Source organism: Lagenorhynchus albirostris, chromosome 3 (genome assembly GCF_949774975.1).
Source record: "Lagenorhynchus albirostris chromosome 3, mLagAlb1.1, whole genome shotgun sequence".
Classification (NCBI taxonomy): domain Eukaryota; kingdom Metazoa; phylum Chordata; class Mammalia; order Artiodactyla; family Delphinidae; genus Lagenorhynchus; species Lagenorhynchus albirostris.
In genome coordinates this window covers 118,603,097-118,629,003 of record NC_083097.1, presented here as the reverse complement: position 1 = coordinate 118,629,003, position 25,907 = coordinate 118,603,097, and the positions used below count along the sequence as shown (strand labels likewise).

At 46.1% G+C, this 25,907-nt stretch overlaps 1 long non-coding RNA gene across 1 annotated transcript in view; it reads right to left on the bottom strand.

Moving 5' to 3' along the window:
• Positions 1-25,907, bottom strand: part of LOC132518503 (uncharacterized) — a 38,654-nt gene that overhangs the window by 10,843 nt on the left and 1,904 nt on the right. Inside the window, exon 2 of the long non-coding RNA XR_009539900.1 lies at positions 11,007-11,090. This is a non-coding gene — a long non-coding RNA (uncharacterized LOC132518503). The remainder of the gene's footprint in view (positions 1-11,006; positions 11,091-25,907) is intronic.

Below are 25,907 nucleotides of genomic sequence, written 5' to 3'. Positions count from 1 at the left end.
CCTCTGGAGACTGGAGGTGACCTTGGCCGGGCACTCACATCCTGTGCCTGTTTTCCCATTTGTCTAATGGGCAGCCCCGGCCTCCCTGCCAGGCTTATTATTGGAATATTGGGGTGAACACAAAGCATGCGGAAAATCAATTTAAAAAGAGAATGCAAAATACCGACAATCGTCCAACTTCCAACTACATCCCACATACCAAACCCGTATCTAAATCCCCTCCAATCTGAATTCTAGCCTCCAGAGTTCACCCGTAGTACTCCTGCCTTCTCCCTGTGTACGGGCAAACTGATTCCTAGAAGAAAGGAAAGGTGACACGGATAATAATCCCTTTATTTCCAAACGTAATTAGCTACTACTTCAGTTCCCCATCACCCTATTATAAGCACACACAATACTAAGAACAACTAACAGTCACAGACCCCTAATAAAGTATGTATTTTATATATATTTGTCCTCACTTAATCCCTTTAGGAGTGTCTATGACTAGCCCCACTTTACAGGTGACAAATAAGGTTCAGACCAGTTGATCACACAGCGAGTAGACATCAAAGCCCAGGTCCCAGATCAGATCTGTCAGTCTCCACCACACTACCCTGCCTTCACTTACTTCCTTTTAAAATTCTAAGCCGGGGGCTCTCTCACCACCTGCCCCACTTTGTTTTTCTCCATAGTTCTTAGGCTCTTTAGTAATGAACTTACTGCCCTGCCCCTCCCCCATTCAGGTAGACTGTAAATCCACGTGGGCAGGGACTTTTTTGCATGTCTTGCCACTGCTGGGTCCTCTCAGTGCCTGGAACAACGCCTGATACATAGTAGGTACTCAATAAATATTTATTAAAGAAATGAATTTGGCCAAAAACCCTCATGAGCTATTTTTGTCTGTCCTTTCTACTCTACTGTAGGATTTGGCAGTGTTTTGTTCACCTCAGTCCCCGGCTACCTCTCATCCCTCTCGGAGTCTAGAACGATTTTTTGTTGTTGTTTTTTGCTGTACGCGGACCTCTCACTGTTGTGGCCTCTCCCATTGCGGAGCACAGGCTCCGGACGCGCAGGCTCAGCGGCCATGGCTCACGGGCCCAGCCGCTCCGCAGCACGTGGGATCTTCCCGGACCGGGGCAGGAGCCCGTGTCCCCTGCATCGGCAGGCGGACTCTCAACCACTGCGCCACCAGGGAAGCCCTAGAACGATATTTTGAACATAGTAAAATATTCCATAAATACTTTGGGGCAGGACTGAACTCTTTCGATGTGGTTTTGGAAAGTGCGCGGGCAGGGGTCTGCTGTCTGGGGAATTCACTGTCTCTGCTGCCCACAACAAAGAGGGTGCTGGGGGTGGGGGGGGAACTGAGGAGAGCTGTGAAGCGCGTGGAGCTTCCTCTCTGTGGCCCTGGGTCCAGCTCTCCTCGTCCTGCTCCACGAGGCCAATGCACAGGCAGGCGCACAGCCTGATGCACAGGTCCCGTCCCTGGCTTTCATGTGCTGTGTTTCTGACTCATCTTCCCTGGGCTCTGGGAAAGCGTTCTGCGTGCAGCTTCACAGACTCTGCCGAGCAGCCGGCTGTGCAGGCATTGGAAATGATACGGGGAAGAAGAAGGTTCTAATTAAGCAGAGTAGGTGATAGTGTCAGGAAGAAAAAGCAAGCAAGTGGCAATTTGGATATCTGCCTGCAAATAAGAGCGATGACTGCTATCTTCTCCTCTGGCTCCTGTTTGTTCTATAAATCTCAGTTCACTAATCCAAGTGTTTTCATTATCGCTGTATCACACAACATGCTGTGTGGGACCCATCAAGGGGAAATTAAAACCAAGGAGGGGGGCAGAGGGATTCAGGCTACCCTGTTCTCCCATTTCTCTTGTTTACACTAATCTGAAGGTGTTTTTCACTCGGCCATAAACACAACACAGGGTTTTCCAGCATCCAACAGATTACCTTCTTCCACTCATAAAAAGGAACTTCGGGCCCTGAGCTCTCCCCCTCAAAACCATGCAACTCAGGGGCCAGGAGTCACCTTGGCCACTTTTGACACTTACTCCCCAAGAAATCATAAGAACCAAGTCATGGGGAGTTCCCTGGCGGTCCAGTGGTTAGGACTCTGCGCTTTCACTGCCATGGCCCCGGTTCAGTCCCTGGTCCAGGAATTAAGATCCCACAAGCCGTGCAGCGTGGCAAAAACAAAACAAAACAAAAAACACGTCATGAACTAAACACCAGCTCCATAAGGAGAGTCCCTGAGTGGGAAGCAACATGATGGTTAAGATAAGCATTTGAATATCACCTCCACTACCTACTAGCTGCGTGGCCTTGGGCAAATCACTTAACCTCTCTGAAACTCGGCTTCTTCAAATAAAATACATCGATAACAGGATTAAATGTATGACATAAAGCACTTAGCACAGTACCTAACACACTCTAAGTGCTATGCAACCTGCTCCCATCTATGGCCCTCAGTGCTGCCATTCCAACCGCTAAAGCAAACTTCCAGAAAGCTGCGTGGCTCAGTCCTTCCCCTCCGTCTCAAAGCTCAAATGTCACCTTATCAGGAAGCCTTCCCTTACCACCTTAAATAAAATACTACTCCCCTCTCTCATACACACACTCTGCATCCCCCCTTCATTTGAGTCCATAGCATAAAACACTACCTGACATATTACACAAACACACACACACAAACAGTTTGAACAACATGGGTTTGAACTGTGCAGGTCCGTTTATATGCAAATATTTTCAGTAAATATAGCACCTGTATTTTCGTTTTACAGATCTTTAAATTAAGTGTGGAGAAAAGTTTGTGTTCTATTAGAGATCACAATATATGGAATTCAAAGAACACGTTGAGCGTTTGAGTCTTGATTCTATCCAAACTCTTTCAGCTTCCTGCCCTTGGATGAGTCATTTATCGAATCCTTTGTTTTTGAGGCAGAGATAGTAGTACATGGATTTTCAACTGAGGGGGGGGGGTGTCGGAGATCCTAACCCCTGGGTAAAGGGTCAAACATATATATATTTTTTAATTTACATATATAAATAAATATATATATTTTTTTGTTTCCTTCACCTAAAAGGTAAACTCCAAGAAGGCAGAGCTTTTGTTTTGTTGACTGCTTGTATCTCCAGCACCTACAACAGAGGCGCCTGGCATAGAGTGGGTATTTAATAAATATTAGCTGAATGAATAAACAGAAGCTATTTTTCTGATGACGATGACTAAAAGGGCCATCAGAGACCACAGAGGCCAGAGTTCTTCACAGGCTAGGAAACTGAAGCCAAGAGACATTAGATGACCTGCCTCTGGTTCCTGCTTGCCTACAACTGCATGGCCGTGGAGGCTGGGGGCCCTGACTCCTGGTGTCTTGCCCTGCCTCAAGGCAGCCGCTCAGACCAACAACTCAGCATATTGGTACCCAGTGCTCCTCATCTGAGGACTGAAAACAATTAAGCAGATGGCTCTCCCTCCCAAGTGCTCCGGACCCGGATGCCTCAGTGACTGGCAATCTATAAAAGCAAAAAGGACAGGTGGAGATACCGCAGCCGCTCTGGAAATCCATCAACAAATGTGCTCAGTGCTGAGGAACTGCAGACAGCTGCAGCACAAAGGAGCCAAAGGCCACTGCACTCCTCTCTCAAAATTCACCAGCATCGAGGACCCTCTTGGCTTTCCGCACCGACTGAAGGGAAGCACTGCAGCGCTGTTTCTGGGGTGCCTGGATGGCTCCCTCTTACACAGACACGGGGACCCTGTGGGGAAGGATGGAAATCCCCACTCCACCCTTCCTAGGGGCACAGCCTCCCTGGAAACCAACTTTTCATCTCTTAGGATCCTTCTTAGGATCAAATGAGAAAGCCCAGATACGGCACATGGCACAGTGCAAGGCACACGGCAGGCACGCGATGCCAATGAGACTGTTCTACAGGACGCTGGTGCTAGCCGGAGGCAAACACAACCCCTCCCCACCCGCATCCACCTCACCAGCTCTGAGCTTAGAATCCAGGGTCTTGAAATGAAGGGGGCTATTTGGCCTTAGGAATACAGCACCAGGTCAATCTTTTTCAAGGATCCTATTTTCCCATTCCAGTAGAGTGGAAAGAACTTAGACCCCACACCAGGTGCCCCTCTTCCTCCAAGCCACTCAGGACCTCATACAGCTCCAAACGGGAAGATTCCAGCCTGAGGGTATCAGCCGCTCAGGTTCTTTTTTCCCAGAAAGTGGGATCTGGCCCAGAGCTCCCTGGAGGGTGGGGTGACAAAACACCCAACGAAAATTCCCTGCGTCCTTTTACTACCAGTCCCCCTAACCAAATAATCAGATTTAAAGTACCAAAGAGGGACACCACCAGTAACCAGAGTGGTGACTGAATGAGTCCCATCACTGGCACCTTACTCTGTGTGAGCTGATCAGGTTCCTCACCTCTCTGAACCTCAATTTCCTGATCTGTATAAACAGAATAGCAATGCCAACCTCATGAGACTATTGTAAGGATGGAATGAGAGAACACACTAACCACGGCACATTAGCTGATACTTTGAACATTCAAGCCAAGAAGCCCAGTGCAGCCAGTGCCGGAGTCACAAGCATTAACTGCTCCCGAAGACCACTGCACAGCAAAGGCAGCCCTTCCCTAGACCACAGACCAGACGACCACTCCACCACGGGCCGCAGGTTGGGAGCAAACTTGAACTCCACCAGAGGCTTCTAGAAATCTTACCAAACAATGAGGGGGGCGGGACAGGTAAGGGTGCAGAAAGTCACGGGTGTAACTGAGGCCCAAGCAGCTCCTGAAACGGGTGTCCGGCTGTAAATGGTGGGACGCGCCTCATGAAATAACCTGGTCTTACGTTAACTGTTACGTTGGACTTCCCACTGGAAACTGCTACCTTTGATGGCTTGGGACTTCTGGGATGTTCCGGTGGCTGTGTGGCTGCGGGGTTACAAACATAAGCTTGGGGTGTCTCAAACCTAGGTAGGGGTGTCTCAAACCGAGGGGGTTCCAGGAGCTGGTGACTTTCAGCTATCACTTAACTTCCCCGGGCCTTAGTTCCTCCCCGCCTCCCGACCCTGGGGAGCTTATGACCAGTGCCTGTGTAAGGAGTCGTGAGGCTCAACGGGGCGGAGGAGCGCTCAGGCCCTTCCTGGGCAGGGCCCGGGGCGACAGCGCGGGTCTCCTCCGTTCAAGAAGGAAAATGCGGAGGAAGGAAGGGCGGCGCGCGCGGCTGCACACGAGCTGAGGCCCTTTCTCTGCGGCAGCTGCTGAAAAAATAATCAGAAGAAAGCAACTGGAACGCGAGAGGGGGGCGCGGGGGGGCGGGGGCTCCTCCCGCAGGCGCCCCGGAGCCGGCCCGGGCCTGTGGCCTGGCCTGGGAGGCCGGGAGGCCGGGGCGCGGGTGCCCGGCTGGAGCGCCGAGGCCCCGCTGCGCGCGGCCGGGCGGGGGCGGCGGAGGCGGAAGCGGGGGCGGCCGGAGCGCGGTGGGGATGTTTAAAGGAAATTTACAATCATTTCCTCTCTGTGGTTTGGTGACAAATCAACAACATCCTGTTCTTTTGTGAGGCTCCGGGCGCCTGCGAGGCGGGGGCAGCGCTCGGGCTCTTAAAGGGACACACACTGGCCCCCCCCCTCCCACCCACCGCTCCCCTGCGGCTCCAAAAAAAAAAAAAAATTACAGCCTCCCCAAGGCGCCACCTCCCGGGGCGCGCGCTCTGCCGGAATGCGGGGGCTGCTGCCCGAGCAGCCCCCGGGCCACATACCCTCCCCCGCGGCGGCGGCTTTCCCCCCCCCTCCCACGCCATCCCGGGACTGGAGAAGTTTGCAGCTGCGCACCCCTCTGATAGATGTCGTAGCCCGGGGACACCCGCCGAGGCGACACAGAGGGGGCGGAGGGGCGCCCGCCCGACGGTTCCCCTCTTCCCCTCCAACCCTGGGGCAGCGCCGCCCCTGCTTCAGGCCTCCGGGTCGTTTTTATCCACCTCCTCCAATACCCTGGCCTCGAATTTTTCCACCCCTAAACTCTGGATTTATGGTTAAAATGTCGACGTACACACACGAGGTTTATAAAACGCCAAAGCACAGAGAGGCTTCCCAAGCTGTAGGGGTAATGAGAATCAGATGGCTAGGACTAGAAAAATAAAATATACTCAACTGCCCTCCTGGGATTTCTTTCGTTCAGTCATTTAATGAGTATTTTTCACTAAGCGCTGGTCACCATTCTAGGCTCTGTTCAGCAGGAACAAGATAGAATCAGCCCCTGCCCCCAGGGGGCTTAGATTTTTGAATGAATGAATGAACGAACGAACAAATGACTGAAAAGGATTATTTCACACGCTCTAAATGCTATGATTAAAGGGTCATATTCTTGAACAGCAGCTTTTAATCCAGAGAACTCTTTGAGCAGGTGACCATCAGACTGGGACCAGAGGGTGAAAAAGCACCATTCCTGGGAAGAATTAGTTGAGGGATCCATACAGGATTCTCAGGAAAGAGACTGAAAGTTGGCGCAGCACCTGAAGGGCACCCAGAGGACAGGTTTCCTGCATAAGGACAAGTCTTGGAGGTTGGCATCCAGGATAAGAGAGACCTGGGTCCTTCTGGTCGGGGCTCTATAACCAGGGCAAGTCCTTCCCCACTCTAGGCCTCACCGTTTCCTCATCTGGAAAATGAAATCACTGGACTAGACTCAGTAGTTCTCAACCATGGTACAAATTCGAATTCCCCAGGGAGATTTTCAAAAACACTGACCCCTCTCCCTGATCCCACCTCAGACCAGCCTGGGCACTGGCTTTTTTTTTAAAGCTCCCCAGGTAAATTTAGTGTGCAGCCAGGGTTAGGAACCAGTGATCTAGATGATCTCTAAAGTCTGGGTTTAAAGCACAATGAGAACTATTCGGACTCAGGGTATAATCATTCCCATCATTGAGTGCTTAGCATCTATTATATAATACACCAAATATGCTATGTATATATCAATATTTAAGTTACCAAAAAAAAAAGCCGTACGAAATTAGATATCCCCATTCCACAGGTGAGGAAACTGAGATACAGGAAAATATGAAATTTGATCAAGAGCACATAGCTAATAAGTGGTCTCACCTGAATCCTTTAAGCTAGAGCACCTTTCCAGGGAAAAGGAGCAGCACATTTCTAACTAATGGACTTGTTAATCACACAAAGTAGCTCCCAAGAGAAGAACTTTAATCAAGGGGCTGCTCATGCATCTTGGACAGAGGCAGGAGACTGGCCTGGATGATCTCTGGTCATCCTGACAGTCCCAAGGTGTGCGTGCCCCGAGTGGGGGGTCCCAAATGATACAGTGTGACAGTCTAAGAAGACAGTCTTTTATGTTTCTCTGAAATGATCCTCTTGATCCTTTCAAAGCTGATTCCCATAAAACGTGCAGCTTTGTCTTAGCCAGACAGAAGAACCATTTGGCAGGGCGAGGAGGAGAGAAGAACTTCCTGTGTACCCCAGCAAGGCGAGGATAGACTACACTCATCCTACAGTCTCCCATAGGGGGCCCACCACTGCCCCTTTCACCTCTTGACCACCTTCCCATCGGTGCAGTTTCCTGAGGCAGAAGCCAGACGAGGGCATGGTAGGTGGGAGCCGAGACAGGTTCCCAGGAGAGTAAAAGATCTGTTAGAGCAGAGATTAGAAAAAAAAGGAAGTTGATCCATTCTTACAGTGGAATACTGTGCTGCCGTCAAAAAGGAGAAGAGAGCTGTATGGATAGACTAGAAATACGCCTGTGATGTACAAGGTACAGAATAGGATCTTCTCACTGATTATTATGTAAACACCACACACAGGAAACCAGCAGAACCTTCTGGAAGAACAGACATCAAACTGTCATTAGTGATGCCAGGGCAGATGCCTGGCGGGGTGGGGGGCGGGGTCAGGGGAGGACAGTGGGGGAGTGTGTCCTATTAATGGTATACTTCTACTTTCTCTGTATTAATCTCCACGTTATTTAAATTGTTGACAACAATCATGTATTAATTTTTCAAAGATAAAGACACTTCTATTTATATATAATAAAGATAGATATTAAAGGGGGAGTGTTAAAGCCCACCCTGGGCCTTGGAAATTCCATCCAGGGTACACCCCCAGCAATGCCATCTTTGCAGAGCTTTCCAGCTGGTGGTAATGATCCCATTGCTCTTCCACAGTTGCTTTGTCCTCAGTGTGTCATGTCAGTAGCAGTCTCTCACCTGGTCAGCTGCCTCCCCTCCAGTCAGGGGGGGTCCCACAGCATTTCTGGGTTACAGAAGATGGATTTGAGAGCTGCTAGCTCCAAGTGATATAAGAGATGACAAAGCTCATTTGAGAGGGAAAAATTACCACAGGTGCTACTTGGCAGTGGAGGTAGGGGAAGGGAGTGGCACTGGTGTTCAAAGGCTCTGATTTCTCTGTGTGTCTATATGTTGTTTTGGAAGCTGAGAAATGGAATCTGACAGACCAAGACCTGAGAAAGATTTGTGGTCAGAACCTTATTCCAGAAATCTGAAAGGCCAGGGACAGGGATCCGCTTATAACATTATATGCAGAACCGTCCCCTCCAGTGATAACTCAGCAAATCCAAGACCTAGGTGACCAACTGTCATGCTCTAGGGAGGAACTGTATGGCCACTCGATGCTTCCTCTTATTTATGTTTTCTTAGATCTTTGTACTTTATAAACAGAAAAATGTCAAGGTTAAGAGCATGAGCTAGAAAGACAGAGAATCCAGGTGGGAGTCTCAGCTCTACCACCCTCACTAAGCCTCAGTTTCCTCTTCTTTAAAATGGAAATAATAATAGTACTTACCTCATAGAGTTATTCAGTGAGAATTAAATGAGATAATACAGGAAGTGTCCTGAGCCCTATACCTGGCACACACAGTCAATAATTATTGGTTTTATAACTAACAGTAACAAGATCCAAGGCAGTTATTAACTGTATCTTTAAATATGATACAATGAGAATAAGGAAGGTGACTGACCTTAGTGGCTCAATAATGTTCACACATTTACTAGCTTACACAGCTCAAATACAAGTCCGAATCTTGGCCCCCAGAATCAGAAGTCTTCCAGAAGACCTGTGTCCACTAAAATCCCACATGGTTGAGCTATTGCTGCATTCAAAAATTATCACCTTCATTCAAAGTCATTCAATAAGGCCCTACTTACGTATGCCCTTGTGTTGGCTGCTGTACAGATAGGTCAAGACAAATGAAATTCCTTCTTTCCATTCATCCGGCCCAGGCCATCTTTGAATCTTCCCAAAGCCCTTAAAAATAGGGATTCTTTTCCTTCTTTCATCCTTTCCTCCTTTCCTTCCTTCCTTCCATCCTTCCTAATTCTGCTCCCTCCTTCTTCAGTCTAGTTATGAGAAAGAAGTTTCTGGGGGTAGGAGGTTTAAACTGATGGGCCATTAACAGCAGAACAAAGCAAAAGGAATTTTCCTGGTCACCAGCCAACAACTTTAGAGTGGTGTTTAAAATTCACTTGCTTAGGGGGAGGAAGAGAGGTTGACCAGGAGACGGTGGGAAAGGATTTCTCCCAGCTGACAGGGAACTGGGAAACACCCTTTGTTATGGCCAGTAAAACCAGCAAACACCATAGCATGCTGCTTGGTTTCTGCGCTAATCTTTTATCATCCAAACTTGAAATGCGGATATGAGAAAGAAAACAAACGTCTGTCTGCTGAATCCATAAATAAAATGTTCTCCTTGGCTTCAGACTTAGGGAACACCTGGATCCCTGCTCTGGCTTTGACCATGATTTGCTAAAATATAACACAGCCATAAATTTTTTCTGAGCCCGCAGACACACATGCATTCTCTCTCTCTCTGTCTCTCAACCATACCCTGTCTTAGTCCAGCTGTGGCAAAGTTCAGCAGGAAAGGAGCTTTGGTCATGCAGTGTTTCCCCTATCCCATGTTTGCATTTTTAAATTTTATTTCTTGGCAGTCTGAAAGTCACTAGGGAAGGCAGTTTCAGCACTGAATTCATAAGCAGATCTGTTCTAGTAGAAATGTTCTTCTAGGGATCTCCTCTGCTGCGGAAGGCTGACCAGTGAAGAGTCCTGTTGGAATTTGGAAGCTGGCCCTTATCACCTCCCTATACCACTGTCCCCTCTCCCACAATGCACTGCTCCAGGAACTTTCATAGCCCTATGGCCACCTACATAGGCCTTAAAATTTCTACAACCTCTTCGGGCTTCCCTGGTGGCACAGTGGTTAAGAGTCCACCTGCCAATGCAGGGGACATGGGTTCGAGCCCTGGTCCGGGAAGATCCCACATGCCGCAGAGCAACTAAGCCCATGCACCACAACTAGTGAGCCTGCCCTCTAGAGCCCGCAAGCCACAACTAATGAGCCCGCGCTCCGCAACAAGAGAAGCCACCCAATGAGAAGCCTGCGCACCACAATGATGAGTAGCCCCTGCTCGCTACAACTAGAGAAAGCCCATGCGCAGCAATGAAGATCCAACACAGCCAAAAATAAATAAATTTATAAAAAATAAAATAAAATAAAATTTCTACAACCTCTTGACCCTGGGAGTTTCTGGGGGCCCCGCCAAATTGCCCAAGACTGCTTAAGAAGTAGTTACACACATGTTTAGGTTTTCCTAGTACAATGACTTCCAAATTCTTTAAAACTCAGCAGCATTCTTTTCAAAGGAACAAAAAATATGAAAAACAGATTAAAACTATGGTTCCTGGTTGAAGCCAATCACAATGTTGCTTAAAATGGTCCCTAGAATTCAAAGTTTTGGGGAAAAAAAGCACTATTTTAGAATATCATTCCTTTTTTTTTTTTTTTTTTTTTTTTTTGGCCAGACCACGTGGCAAACAGGATCTTAGTTCCCTGACCAGGGATTGAACCCACGCCCCCTGCAGTGGAAGTGCAGAGTCTTAACCACTGGACTGCCAGGGAAGTCCCTCATTCTATTATTACTTTAAGTAATTTTGTCATAATGAAATCCAAACTCCTCACTATGCCTATAGAACGCTTTTTATCCAGTCTCTGCCTACCTGAGCGCCATGCAGTTATTTCCATGGTGTCTACTCTCTTGATTTACGCCTTGGTTTTGTTGGTGCAGGTCCTCCTCTAGCTTCCTGGGAAAAAACACATGGGAGATAAATTTTTTGTCACCCTACATATCCGATCACGCCTTTCCTTTCATTCTTTCTTCACATTTTGATTGGTAGTTTTGGTAGGTATAAAATTCTAGGTTGTAAATCATTCCCCACCAAGTCTAGGCCTCTCCAGTGTCCAGGTCTTTGAACTAGACGTTACTTTTGCATGGAACACATACCCTCACCCTCACCCCATGCCCTTGTGTAGCTAACATCTCATTATTCTTGTCAGGGAAAATTCCCTGACCAGCCAGCTGCACCCCCCAAGGCCAGATAAATCCCCCTCCTAGGTGCTCCCACAACACCCGGTGTTTACCCCCTCATTACACTTATTACACCATATTATCATTACCTGTTTACTTGTTTATGTCCTCCACTAGTTTGTGAGCATAAGGGCTAAAAATACAGAGCCACAGTGCCACTCAATATTTGTAGAGCAAAGGAATAAATGAATGGTTGCAATGTTTTTTCTTTATTATGAGATACAATCTATAATAAAGTGTTTAACAAATGCCCTTACCAGGTGATGCATCCTCCAGATTTTGCAAGTATAGAACAGAATTGGTCTGGGGGAAGAAATGCCACCTTGATATTAGGAGCACAGAAAGAACCCTTATAATTTCTTGTTCAATATCTATCTTCCATGAGGACAGGGACCAGGTCTGCCCTGCTCACTGCTGTGTTCCCAACAACCAAATCATAAGACAGCTTAATAAACAGCTGTTGAATGAATGAACTAGTCCAGACAAAGGAAGTCCTCTGCATTATACTACCAAGAAAATGAAGCGAAAAAAAGTCCCTAAGCTGTCTTACAGTCTTGGGGAAAAAAAAGAGGTTTGGAATGAAAACACAATTCATCATCTTCTCCCACCACACCTCCAATAGCAAACGAAAACCCTCTCCCAATTCCTTTTTCCAGATATAGGTGTTCCCTTCCTTGGACATCTGTATCTGAAGCCCTGGAATTCTTAGGCTCAGACTTGCTCCTTCATAGTCTGTTTCTTTTCAATCATCAAGTCCTGTTGCCTCCTCTCCCTTTACAAGCAGCTTTCACACCAGCCCTCCTGTTTCATTCCTCTTGCTGGTACCCCCCTCAAGGTCCCCATCACCCCACACCTAGGTTTTCACATGGCCCCCTCTTTCACTCTGTCACTTTGACATCTCTATGGGATTAACCTCTCTGAAGCATTACTTTTCATAGTGTCTCTTCACTGTCTAAAACGCCTTCGGAGGCTCTTAATTTCCTTCCACGTTAAGTCATCACTCCTCTCCCAGTTTTCAACCTTCAGAATGACTTCTAATGCTCTGTTTTCCCTCCCTAAACACACCAGCTCGCTTATCACACATATACAACTTTCACTCTGATTAGGCAAGATGCTTCACTGTCTCAGAAACAACAGAGCAGGCTCCTGCACAGTTTGCACATTCTCTTCTCTGGAATGTTCTCCTTGCCCCTCTCTTAATTCCATCCATCCTTCCGGACCTGATGTACATCTTTCCTCCTCCAAGATGCCTTCATCGACAACTTCAGGTCTCGCTGATCTCTCCAACTTTAAAATCCAAATAGTGCTTATTATCTTTGCAGCACAACTAAATCCGGATGGATGCCTTATATAAATCACTACACACGGCTTCCCTGGTGGCACAGTGGTTAAGAATCCGCCTGCCAATGCAGGGGACACGGGTTCGAGCCCTGGTCTGGGAAGATCCACATGCCGCAGAGCAACTAAGCCCGTGCGCCACAACTACTGAGCCTGCGCTCTAGAGCCTGCGAGCCACAACTACTGAAGCCCACGTCCCACAACCACTGAAGCCTGCGCACCTAGAGCCCGTGCTCTGCAACAAGAGACAGCACTCCTGAGTGTGTGCGCCATGTTCCCCTTTCTCTTTTCCTCTTTCCTGTCCCTCCATATGAACACCTCCAGCACAGACATGAGCTCTTACTCTTTCCTGTTTTAGTGTTATCGTATGCTTGATTTGCAATGAGAAGCCCGCGCACCACAACGAAGAGTAGCCCCCGCTCACTGCAACTAGAGGAAGCCCACACGCAGCAACGAAGATCCAATGCAGCCAAAAATAAAAATTAATAAATAAATAAATCTATATAAATAAATAAATCACTATACAGTCTACATAGGTTAGTGCGGACTTCTCCACCTAGCCCAGCTGCTCCTTGATGGCAAAGATGTAAGGATGTCCTGTTCTTGTACCCAAGGGCCCCTTAGAGTTCAACACATAGTAGTATTCAGGAGGTGATAAGAGAGGTGTCCTCTGCAACAGACAGACCTGGGTCAATCCCAGCCTCACCAATTACTGACTGTGTGTATTTGGGCAAGTAATTTGGACCCTCTGAGCCTCAGTATCCTCATCTGTAAAATTGGGATAATAGCAGTGCTAACTCATAGCGTTGTTAGGAAGATAAATTAAGATAACACTAAGTAAAGCAATTTGTACATTGCTTTGAAACATGGTAAATACTCAATATATGTTAGCCACCGTTATAAGAGACTCCAATCCCTGCTCTTGAAGTTGAATTTTGGCCTTGATTTTATTTTAGACTTTCTATCACTGAGTCAGCCTTGCAAACAGGGATTTCCTGCCAGTCCCTACCTCTGTATCCACCCCTGGCTGGTCAAAGCATATCCCTACAGACGGTGGCTCGGGGCAAGTTCCATCATGCAAGGTCATCTCAGGCCCCACTTTATTTTTCTTCCTGCCCTCAGCACTCCTGGATTCAGCGCTGAAAATTTTTAGGTGTCTTTGGCTTGTGAACCTTCTTATGCCTTTCTTTATTCTACTTTTTCTTTCTCATTCTCATTGTATTATAAAAGTAATACATGCTCATTATTAAAAAAAATCTTTTTAAAGTATATAAGAGTGTAAAGTGAAGAGCAAACGTCTTGCCTCCCATCCAAAGCTCCATTCTTACTCTTGGGAATGAACCAACTGGCAGCTTCTCACGAGTCTTTCTAGAAATCATCCATGGCTACTGAAACATACACACACACATACACCGTTCTGTGGCTTGCTTTACTCACTTAACTAGTGCTTTAAGTGCTTTACTCACTTAACTAGTTACTAACTTAACTACTCACTTAACTACTCACTTAACAAGTGTGTCTATAGCCACACTTGATAGGTACAGCACACACTATTTTATGGCAACTTAGATTTCTTTTGTAGAGAGCAACCTTCATTGATTTCATGAATCCTCTACAGATGGGCCGGTAGGTTGCTACTACTAAAACATTGTGATGAATATATATGTGTGTGTGTGTGTATGTATATATAAATACATAAATATATAAATTATATATATGCACATACATATGTATTTTATACACACACACATATATATATATAATCCGTGGACTCCTCAAGTCCTTAAGGCCTCTGATTGCCAGATTAGAGCAGACTGGGGGTGATTCTTCCCCTTTGGTCCTACCTCCTGAGTTCTCCACTCACACCGAGCATTCAGTCCCGAGACCCACTGACTCACTGCAGCAGGACCACCTTCCTCCTCACCTCAGAAAAGAAGAAAGAGGTCACTGCACTGTTTCCTCAGGATCTCACGCAATACGAGTCACAGAACCCGTTTCTCCCTCTCTCTGGGACCACAGGGGAAATCCCTGGCAATGGGGAATGGGATTTCAGAATCTGGCTGTGTTCTCTGGTAGCTCTGAGGAAGTTCCAGAGAAGGAAGGAAACACGTTTTTGGTTCGTGAGACACAATCCCAGCTGTTGTCAGTGGGGCCGGGAGGGATGTGAGTGTGACAACAAAGACAGTGGCTGAGCCGGGCTTTAGGTGGTGGCTAGGAGGAGGGGAATATACAGGGCTTTCATCGTCAGTGACTCGGCATTATTATCCTAGCCCACATCCGTCCCTTTCTGCCACCTCCTTTCTCAGGCCGAGGACAGGATAGAACGGCAGGAACTCGGACTGCTTATCCCCAGCTTGGCCTGATTCATGCAGGACCCTAAGCCAGCCACTTACTGTACCCTGATAGAAGCCCCAGGGGCCTGGGAGAAGTTAGGGCTGGAAAAAGTGCCCCTGGGCTGGGTCTAAGTTGCTTACTTATATGTCTGTGACCCACAGTGGGTTACCAAACCATCCTAAGCTGCAGTTAGGACATTCCCCTACCTGTAAAAAAGGCCAAAGCAACGTCAACAGTCCCTGTCTTATACTGCCCTTGAGAGCAGGAAGCACACCAAGCACTTAACACAGGGCCTGGCATTACATAAGCAGTCAATCAATCTCTGATACTTGCTTCACTGATACTTGTCCCCCTCGCCTAGCACAGTGCCCAGTCCAGAGCAGGTGATTAATTAAGACATTTTTTTTTCCAATCAATGAATGAATAACCTCTTCATTTCTGATGGGCAGATAAGAAAATTGCAAAGTGACTCCCAAGGTCTCTCCAACCTCACATCACTCCATTCTCACTTCTTTTTCTCCCTCTATTCCTAGGAGAAAAGATGTCCTATTCTCCCTGGCTTGACCACAAGACCCAGCCAAATAAAAAGAATGAGCTTAAGGCCAAGGTCCTGGAATGCAGCCTGCTGCTCCCCATCACTCGCATTACCACCTGAACCATTCCCACCTCCAGGTCCGTGGAAAAATTGTCTTCCATGAAACCGGTCCCTGGTGCCAAAAAGGTTGAAGACCGCTGCCCTATATAATCTGAAAAACGTCAAGCATAAAATTTAATTTAAGGAGCTTTCAGGTGGGAACTGAATCCTAGTAACAGGTAAGAGCAAATACAAATCCTCTCTGAAGGACTCCAATTTCAACTCATGCCTCAAAGAATGCCCATGAAGTTCTAATAAATTGTGCCTAAAGTTAAAACTCACAAAACATACAAGGAAACAAGGTACCATAAAGAAAACCAGCAGAAACAAAAACCAACTAGTTAGACTCACTAAAATTTGAGATATAGAAATTATCGAGTACAATAAATGTGAGCCTTCAATATATGAGCCAGGAACAAAAGACTAAAAGACTATAAAAAGTAACGAAGCCAATTTGGGTGTGGGGGTGTGGGTGTGTGAGTATGCAGGGAGGAACTAGAATGGATTACATAGCAGATTAGATACTGTTAAAGGCAGAATTCATTCACTGGAAGATGAACCTGAAGAAATCTAGAAAGTGACAAGGGATACAAAGAGATAAAGAATAAAAGGACTACATATGTGACATTGGAGGATAGAATAAGATGGTCTAATATATATTTAATTGTCTTTACAGAAGAAAATAAGAAGAAAGAATAAGGAAGAAGAGGTACTTGTAGAGTCAACACCAGGACTAGTGTGAGGTGAGTGAGGGGCCTAGGGCCTAAAATTTATTTTAGACAATCACTCTCAGAGCCAATCCTGCATTCGTACAAACTCAAGAATGAGCATCTTTTTAAATCTGATGCCCTCACTGGCTATACACTAGTGCTGGCCCTGCTGAGAATTTTTCCAAATTGTTGTAAGACACCAAACTCTGGATTCAGAAATCCCAAGAAGAATAAAGAAAAATATATTCATGTGTACTTACATCAAAGTGAAAGTGCACAGGGCTTGGGACAAATACAAATCAATGACAAAGAAACTACAATTAGACCACAGACTTCTCAGCAGCCACAGTGGAAGTCAGAACGGTATCTTCAATGTCCTGAGATAAAATAACTGGCGATCGAGAATTTCATCCAAGAATTTAAATATGATAGTGAAAGGAAGTCTTTTTTTTTTTTTTTTTTTTTTTTTTTGCGGTACGCAGGCCTCTCACTGTTGCGGTCTCTCCCGTTGCGGAGCACAGGCTCCGGACGCGCAGGCTCAGCGGCGTAGCCGCTCCGTGGCATGTGGGATCTTCCCGGAGACGGGCACGAACCCGTATCCCCTGCATAGGCAGGCGGACTCTTAACCACTGCGCCACCAGGGAAGCCCAGAAAGTCATTTTTAAGCTCACAAAAACCAAGAGAATTTACTTCCAACAGACTCGCTGAAGGAAATACTGCAGGATGAATTTCAGGCAGAGGGAAGCCAATCTCAGATGGATATTCTTATAAAAAGGAACCGTGAACAAAGAGATTGGTACTTCTGTAAGCCACCAATGAACAACATTTGATTGTGTAAAGAAACAATGATGTCTCATCCGTCCTGAAAAAAAAAAAAGAGTGAAAAAACTGGACTACAACAGGAAATAAATGATGGAGGGAGTTTAAGTTAAAGTAGTTTAAGGTCACTTATTGTTTTGTTTAAGAGGGTAAAAATTGTGATTAAATTTTACTTATTTTTTAAAAAATATTAATTTATTTATTTGGCTGCGCCAGGTCTTAGTAGCAGCACACAGGATCTTCCTTGCGGCATGCGGGATCTCTTTTAGTTGCAACATGTGGGACCTAGTTCCCTGACCAGGGATGGAACCCGGGCCCCCTGCATTGGGAATGCAGAGTCTTAGCTACTGGGCCACAAGGGAAGTCCCTGTGATTAAATTTTTAATATCTAAAGGACCCATTAAAAGAATAAATAGAGAGACTGTAACTTCCAAGGCAATCAATGGGGAAAAAATGGGGTGATTAAAAACTTCAATCCATAAGAAGATAAAGTGGAAGGAAAAAATAAAAATAAACCTGGACATAGGGGAAGTTATGTGTAGGTGCAGGGGGTACATGGGAACTCTCTGTACCTTCCTTTCCATTTTGTTATAAATCTAAAACTGCTCTGAAAAAATTACGTCTTAAAAACAAACAAACAAAAAAAACCACCCAGGACAAACAGCACAAAATAAGATAGAGAGAAATCTGACTAATTCAGTAATTTCTAGCTCTTACGTAAATACATTCTAACTGAAATGTTTTGCTCTGCATTGAAAAGACAAAGCTTGTCAGAATGGCTAGAAAACAAAATCCAGTAACAGGGGCTTATTACAAATAAAGTAAAAGAGCTAAGTTAGGGAGCTGCTAAAGTTTTCTCCTGCTTTGTCCATATGTGACTTTTCCATAAAGCCAATCAGAACAAATTTGGTCATGTGACGAGAGTTTGATAAAGGAACTATTTGCAAACACGTGGGCAGAGTGTAAGGAAACCACAGGGGAAGCACAACACCCTGAAACTGGGAAAAACAGGCCTCTGTTACCACCTCTAGCACTGAAAGGCCAAGGAGGGCCAGGCAGTTATGAGAACCCATTCCGGCTCCTTCCAATCCATTTTCCACACTGTGGCTAGAATGACACACTCCCTAACACACACACTCACTCATACACATCTACACCTCCAAGTCTTTTAAGAGCATCCCATAGTCCTTGAGATGGCTAAAAGTGCCTTAACATAGCCTCCAAAGCCTTTTGTGACCTGTCTTCTCTGCCATATCGCCAGCTTTTATTGGGACCAGGGTCCACCTCATTTTCAGCCTTTTAGTCACTGTGGCCTTCTCTTATATTCTTGGATTCACCATGCATGTTCCTTCCCACCTCAGGACCTTGGCATATGCTGTTCTCTGGCTAGAATACTTCTCACTCTACCTTCTAAATCCTCTTATCCCCACTCATCTTTGTGGGCTGAGCTCCAGTGCCACGTACTGGAGGAACTTTCCCAAAGCTCCACCTTCATTATATACCTTCAGGACATTAATACGTCTCCTGCAGAGCACTTATCACTATTGTCATTCTCTATTCGTATTTGTACAAGTATTTGATGAAGGTGTGTCCCACTAGACTGGAAGCTCCATGAGGGCAAGAATGGCACCCTTTTTGCTCACTACTGTACACTGCCTGGCACCTGGCATCTAGCAAAACCTCAATACATATTGATGAATGAAGGAATGAAAACATCCTTACTAAGAGAAGGACACTTTGCCCCAAAACGAGTGTTAAATACCCTAAGAAGCTTTGCCTAGTTTCGTTACACAATTTGCATTCATTCATTCACAGATTATTTACTTGCCATTTCTCTGTGTCAGAGATAACAAAGGGCAGCTTCCTTCAAAAGCCTTTTATGAACATATGGCAAGAACGTGGTGGGAGAGCCTCCAAGCCAGGGCAGTGGATGGCATCTCAGTAAACCCGGTGGGCCCTCAAGGTGGAGAACACGGAGTGCCTCCCCATTCTTGGCCCATCAGACCCAGAGCAAAGGCAGATGGATTAAACAATCCACCGTGAGCTTTTCCCAGGGCCCTAAACGGTGGCCAGGGCCACAGCCAATGGCACCCAAGTGATGGAACGCTGGCCATTTTGGCAAAGTGGAGCTGAAGGAGCTGCATTTGGTTGGCTCCAGATAATTGCTAACCACAGCGAAAAATCCTCTGCCTCAAGATTCCCGTTTGGGAAAGGGACCAAACGCATTTCCTTTGATTATTCAAATCTACATCCTGTTCTCTGATTTGATTGACTTTACACGTGGTTGGTAATGGGTCTATGCCTTGGCTTCCTCATCCTCAATAAGGATGAAAGTTTTTAGGCTGTTTAAGAGCATCAATAAATAATAATAGCAGTAGCAGCAACTAACATTTACCGAACATCACTCTATGCCCGACTCTGTGCTAAGCTCTTTATACACACATACATACATACATACATATATATAATATCTCAATCTTCACGTCAGTTAGCTCATGTTGGTCCCCTGCTTAAAACTCTCCAATGACTCCCCTTGATAGTAAAAGAAAATGTAAACTCCTTGCCTCTGCAGTCAAGGCCCTACAGGAATATGATTTCTGCTGTCTTATCTAAAACGGCCTCTCCCCTCAGTCAGCTCCAGCAGCATCAACCTTCTTTCTGCAACTCACAGACACCAAGCTTGTTCCTACCTCATGGCCTTTGTACCAGCTAGCCCTTCTGCCTGAAGTGCTCATCCCCAGATCCCCGCATGGCTGCCTCCTGCTGGTCACGTGGGTCTCAGCTCAGTCACTACCTCCCTGACTCCCCTACCCTCCTCACCCTATTGCTCCATCACCGCACCGTTTTACTGCTGCCATAGCATGTATTGCTATCCGAAATTATCTTAATTTTTTGTTAGCTCCACTATTATCTGTCTCCCCTAACTAGAACATACATTCCATGAGAGCAAAGTCCCATCTATCTTGTTCACTCTTGAATTCTCAGTGCCCAGAACAGAGCCTAGTACACTTCAGGCTTTCCACAAACATTTCTCAAGTAAAAAAAAATGGGTGACAGACACTGTGCAATAAGAGCTACTATACTTATGCCATTTTGTAGATGAAGGACCTGAGGTCTAGTGACATTGGGTGACATGCCCAAGGTCACAGAGGCAGAGGGTAAATAGAGAAGAGTGACAGTCGTAACCAGGCCTAGCTGCTCCAGGACTTGTGCTCTTAATCACTACACAAACTGAGATTCATCCCATGAATCCTGTCATGTATCCTCCCCACTACTACCCCCATATTCATTCTTTTTTTCCCAAAGAAATGCTAAATTTAAAAAAAAATTATTTAATTAATTTATTTTTGGCTGTGTTGGGCCTTCCATGCTGCGCGCGGGCTTTCTCTAGTTGCGGCGAGCGGGGGCTACTCTTCGTTGAGGTGCACAGGCCTTTCATTGCGGTGGCCTCTCCTGTTGCGGAACACGGGCTCTAGGCACGTGGGCTTCGGTAGTTGTGGCACGCAGGCCTCAGCAGTTGTGGCTTGCGGGTTCTAGAGTGCAGGCTCAGTAGTTGCGGCGCACGGGCCTAGTTGCTCCACGGCATGTGGGATCTCCCCAGACCAGGGCTCGAACCCGTGCCCTCTGCATTGGCAGATGGACTCTTAACCACTGTGCCACCAGGGAAGCCCCCCCATATTCATTCTTTACATTGAACCTGGCCCAAGAGCTAGGCAGCAAGGAGGCATTGAATAAAGCAGTGCAGAGAGTATGAACTGGTACAACCGCTTTGGATAACTGTTTGGAAATACTAACACTGACCCAGTCCTCAGTTTATATCCACAGATATATTAATATGTGTTCAACCAAAAGCCATGTACAAGCATGTTCACAGAAGCAGCATTCTTAAAACCAAATGCTTGGAACAATGTAAATGTCCATCAAGCAGAATGAATAAACTCATTGTAGGGACTTCCCTGGTGGTCCAGTGGTTAAGATTCCACACTTCCAATGCAGGGGGCGTGGGTTTGATCCCTGGTTGGGGAACTAAGATTCCCACATGCTGGATGGCACGGCCAAAACATTTTAAAAAATTAAAAAATGAACACATTGTAGTATAGTCATAAAATGGAATATTATACAGCAACAAAAAAGAAAGTACAACTACATGCAACAACATGGCTGAATCTCACCAAGAAAAAGTATCTACCGTATAATTCCCTTTAAAGAAAGATTTTTAAAAATAGACTATGTTAATCTATGTTGCTAAAAGTCAAAATAGTGACTACCCTTGTGGGTGGAGGTGGGGCACGGTGGTGGTTTGGGATGGGAAGAGCATGAGTGGGGCTTCCCGAATTGGGCAATGTTTGGTTTCTTGACCTGGACACTAGTTCTACAGTTGTGTTCAGTTCATGAAAATTCATTCAGTTCTATACTTCTAATTTGTATACTTTTATGTTGTAAAACAATATATTTATGTTGAATCATATGAAATGCCACTTTGTCCATGAAAAGTCGCTGCATATTAGCAACTTCACATGGCCCAACTAAAATGTTATACTTCAATGAGAGGATTACTTAAGAAAAAATAAATCCTACCCAGTTGAATTGCTTCGTATTATACGTGGCTCTGAAAAAACTAGTTATGAGAAAGAGCCTGTGCCTTCCAAGTGTTCTTTGGCAGGTGGTAAACAGGCCCAGGATGGTTGTAAATTCTTCCCCAGGGCCTGAGGCTGGTGCACGTGGTCGTGTACCCCGGAGTCTGGAGTCCAGCCAGCCCTGGTGTAGTGCAAGTCAGCTGGAGGAGGCCTGAATGTCCTCGAGCAGAGATGAGCCTCTCCACCTCAGGCCCAAGGTGTCAGTGGTCCTGGAACACACCAGGTCACACCTGCCCTGCTCTTTGCACTCACTGTGGCCTCCTTCCTAAACACTTGCAAGGTTCCCATTCCTCAGCCTTCAGACTTCCTAGAGAGGCTCTTCCTGACCTCCCAATCACTGTCACATCCCTTTATTATCCCCTTCATGGATTTGACCGACATCTGAATTTATGTTATTATTTGGGTGTTTACTTTTTATTATTTGCTTCCCTCATTGGACTAATGAGAGGTATATGAGAGCAGGAGATTCCTATAACTTGTTCACTGTTGTACCCTCACGGCCTGGGATGGTGCCTAGTACCTAGAAGCTGCTTAAATATTGGCTGAATGAAATCAGCCAATGAATGACTGACCAAATGAAATGGCATGAATGGAGGCCAGGGGAGAAAGGGTGGCCCAAATCACAAGTCAAGTCAGAAAGAAGCACGCAACCCCCCATCCCTCTCATGGAACGTGAAAGCCAAGTTCATCCTCCAGAAAATTGCTGACCCCTCCAGAGTCCACATATCCCTTCCTTATCCCTGTGCTTCTCTCAGGGTCCCCATTCTGCTGTACGAAGGACACAGACACTTATGAGGTATTTACTGTACCACCCTATGGAGTAGAATTATCATGCCCATTAAATATATAATAGCGAGAGTCTAAAGGATCAGTAACTCACCTGAGATCCATCAACAGTTAAGTGGCAGTTCTTTGGGCAAAGTCTAAATATGTCCACTCCCAAAGTCATAGCTCACCAATCACTGCATCAGCTGAGTTTTCAAGATTACCAGGGAATTTCTGTGATTTGCAAGCAAGGACCAAAAGAGCTCCTCTTGATCTTTTATTTTTTTCTCCTTCTTCTCTTCCTACTGCTCTCAGTGGTTGCTCTGGATTTAGCTCCCACATCTGAAATGAGCAGTGTGCTTCATTTTATGTGAACTAGTGCAAATTTGAACTGTGCCACTTAAATACCTTCATAAAAACCTTGATTCGGTAGCCAAAACTGAAACAATGCAAATCTGACTTTATAGTCACACCTATGAGGAAACCACTCTGGACTATGTGAGGTCTTCAGGAAAGCTTCTTTTGCATAACCTTCCACGGCCCTGTTCAGCAAAGTGTGAAAACCAAGGGTCTTGGAGGAAGAATGGGGGAAGAGGAAGCTAGTGACCTGTATTATTGTAACCAAACTAAAATCTTCAAAATTTCCCTATTACACAGAGCAATTAGAGGGACCTCAAAACTCGCTGTGCACTTGGCTTTCAGCTAGATCACCTGAAAAATATCTTGCCCTTTAGGGCTCATGATAATCCCCTGAAGCAGATACTATGACTATCGCCCTTTTTACAATAGAGATCTGAAGAGATTAAGAATTATGTAAAGTCACCAAGTGTTTAACAACCGCCCCTCCCAATACTGATACAAGAGAATCATCATTCCCAGCTTTATATCAAACTATCTGCTACCACTGAAATCCAAGCATCTAAAATCAACTCTTTGGTGAACTATTTAAGATACCCAGTCACACCGTTAAAAATATAACTTTTATCCTGCAAAAACTGTACTAGTTAAAGCATCAATGACAGCACAGTATGACTGTTTGAACTGTTTCTTGATAAAGAAAACTTTGTTTGCATTTGAGAGTGTTTTCCACTTTCTGAAGTTTTGACGCGCCCAGATAAATAGGCTTCTCTTAACATTCTAACTTATTCCCATTCATCAAAATGGCTGGGTATGTTGAATAATCATCGAAACGTGTATTCAGCACCTAGACGCTGTTCCAAGGGCTTAAATGTGCATTATTCCATTCAAGGTCCACTCAGACCTTTTTGCTAAGTACTACTATTAGTTTTCATATGACAGAGGAGGAAACTGAGGCACATTCAGTTTGGGTAACTTGTCCAAGGCTGTGGAGCTTGTAAAGGTGAGATTGAACCCCAGCAGTCTGCGGTCAGTGTTTGTACATCTGTCTTTCAAGTTCTCCAGGCTCCAAAGCTGAAAGCCAGAAAGCCTAGGGGCTACTGCCAGAACAGAGTTCTAACCTCGGGTGTGACACATCGCCCTGGCTATCTTCGCTTGCACTAGCACTCCCCAAGGTTCCTTCTGCCACCCCTTTGCCTGGCTGAGTCTGCATTCTGCAGATGCGAAAAGGAGGGAAACTTCTCCAGGGCCCCCAGGCTGTGGCCCCTCCTTTGCTCTCCTGTACTCTCTAATGCACCACTGATGTTAACTGTAATTAAATCATTCTTGGAAACAAATAAATCATTATTTGTTTAACATCTGTCTCTCCCCTCCTGACTATATAAACAGTAGCAGCTCCAGAGTTTCCTTATAGGTAGGGACAGGTCATTTACTTGTACTGGGGGGCTTGGTTCCAGTGCTTCCTATTTGATAGAAGGGTGAGAAAGGTCAATTGAATACAGAAATAAATGACAGTGCTGATGAAGATTATACGTGACACCATGGTGTCACCACTGACTGTAAGCTCTATATGGACAAAAATAGCATCTATCACTGTAAACCCAATACCTGGCACCGTGCCTGATGCATAGGAGGTGTATAATAATGTTTTGTGGAATTAGTAAATAATGAAAACAGAGCCTGTGACTTCTTATCTGAAAAGGAGGGAAGATAAGACCCAGAGCACAGCTTTTTAAAGCTACATGACATATGAAAACAGGCCGAGCACAGGAATGGCACACAGTAAATGCTCCGTAAATGTCTGCCACTGAATTAGAATTCCTGCCTCTCCTCACTCCCACTGCACTCAGCTCCCAGCTTGATAAGAGGGCAAAGCCCAGAACTGAAGCCACTGGACTCCCCTGTACACGATCTGGTAGGGGTGAAGACGGTGATAGGGTGAAACGACTATAATTAGCACGGGCGGGAATGCAGGGCTGTTAGGGTCCGCCTCCAGCAGAAGAGTTATACCTGGGGAAGAGACAGGGCAGCTTTGGAATGAACAAAGTCACAGGAAGTAGGAAAAAAAAAAAAAAAATCCAGCACAGGCCTACCAGCCACTCAATCCAAAGAATGAAGGTGGTACCGTTAAACTGTGAAGGCACAAATGCTTTGCATTCCCCACCATCTTTCACTCTGTCCCCTCTCCCCCAACCTCTGGCCCCTGGGCTGCAGACAGGATTAAAACACAAACAACCAGAGGGTGTCGGCCACAGAGATGCCTCCCCACAGGCACCTTCACATCAGCCTTTTCTCATGCAGACACTTCCCAACCTGTCCCCTCATCCTCCTTCAGGTCACGCCTTCCCAGTCTCCAAGTCTCAACTCATAACCACAGCCCCCTGTCAGAAAGAGACCCCCTGGTGCCCAAATTAAAATCATGTCCTTCGCAGCTCTCCCCATACCCTCAGATCCTGCGTCCATCTCCCTCCTAGCACTTATCATAGACTCAAATTGCATAGTCTGTCTTCCCCCCAAATTGTGAGCTTCACTAGGGCAGGGAGGGCTGTCTGTCTCTCACCACCAAGGCCTCAGAGTCAGGGCAGGCCCCAGGGCAGAATATATGAATGACTGACTGGATGGATGGATGGATGGATTTCTCATAACAGTTACCCCCAAACCTCTCCTCTCTTTAGGTTCCAAGGAAGAGTGGAATATGGTCCCCAGTGCCCTCCCAGACACCGAGTCACAGTCTGCTCAGGCATCAGAGACTCCTCCCAGCTCAGGATGGGGGGCTCCTTCATGGAGCCCCACCAGCGCTGGGGTCTCCTCACTTCTCCTTCAGGCAAGCTGAGAACAGACCAGGAATGGAAGGAACACTGTCTCTTGGCTAATTCCTCTAATTAAGGACACAGGACAGCCACCCCCTGCCTCATCTTGACTTTCTTCCATAGTTTAGA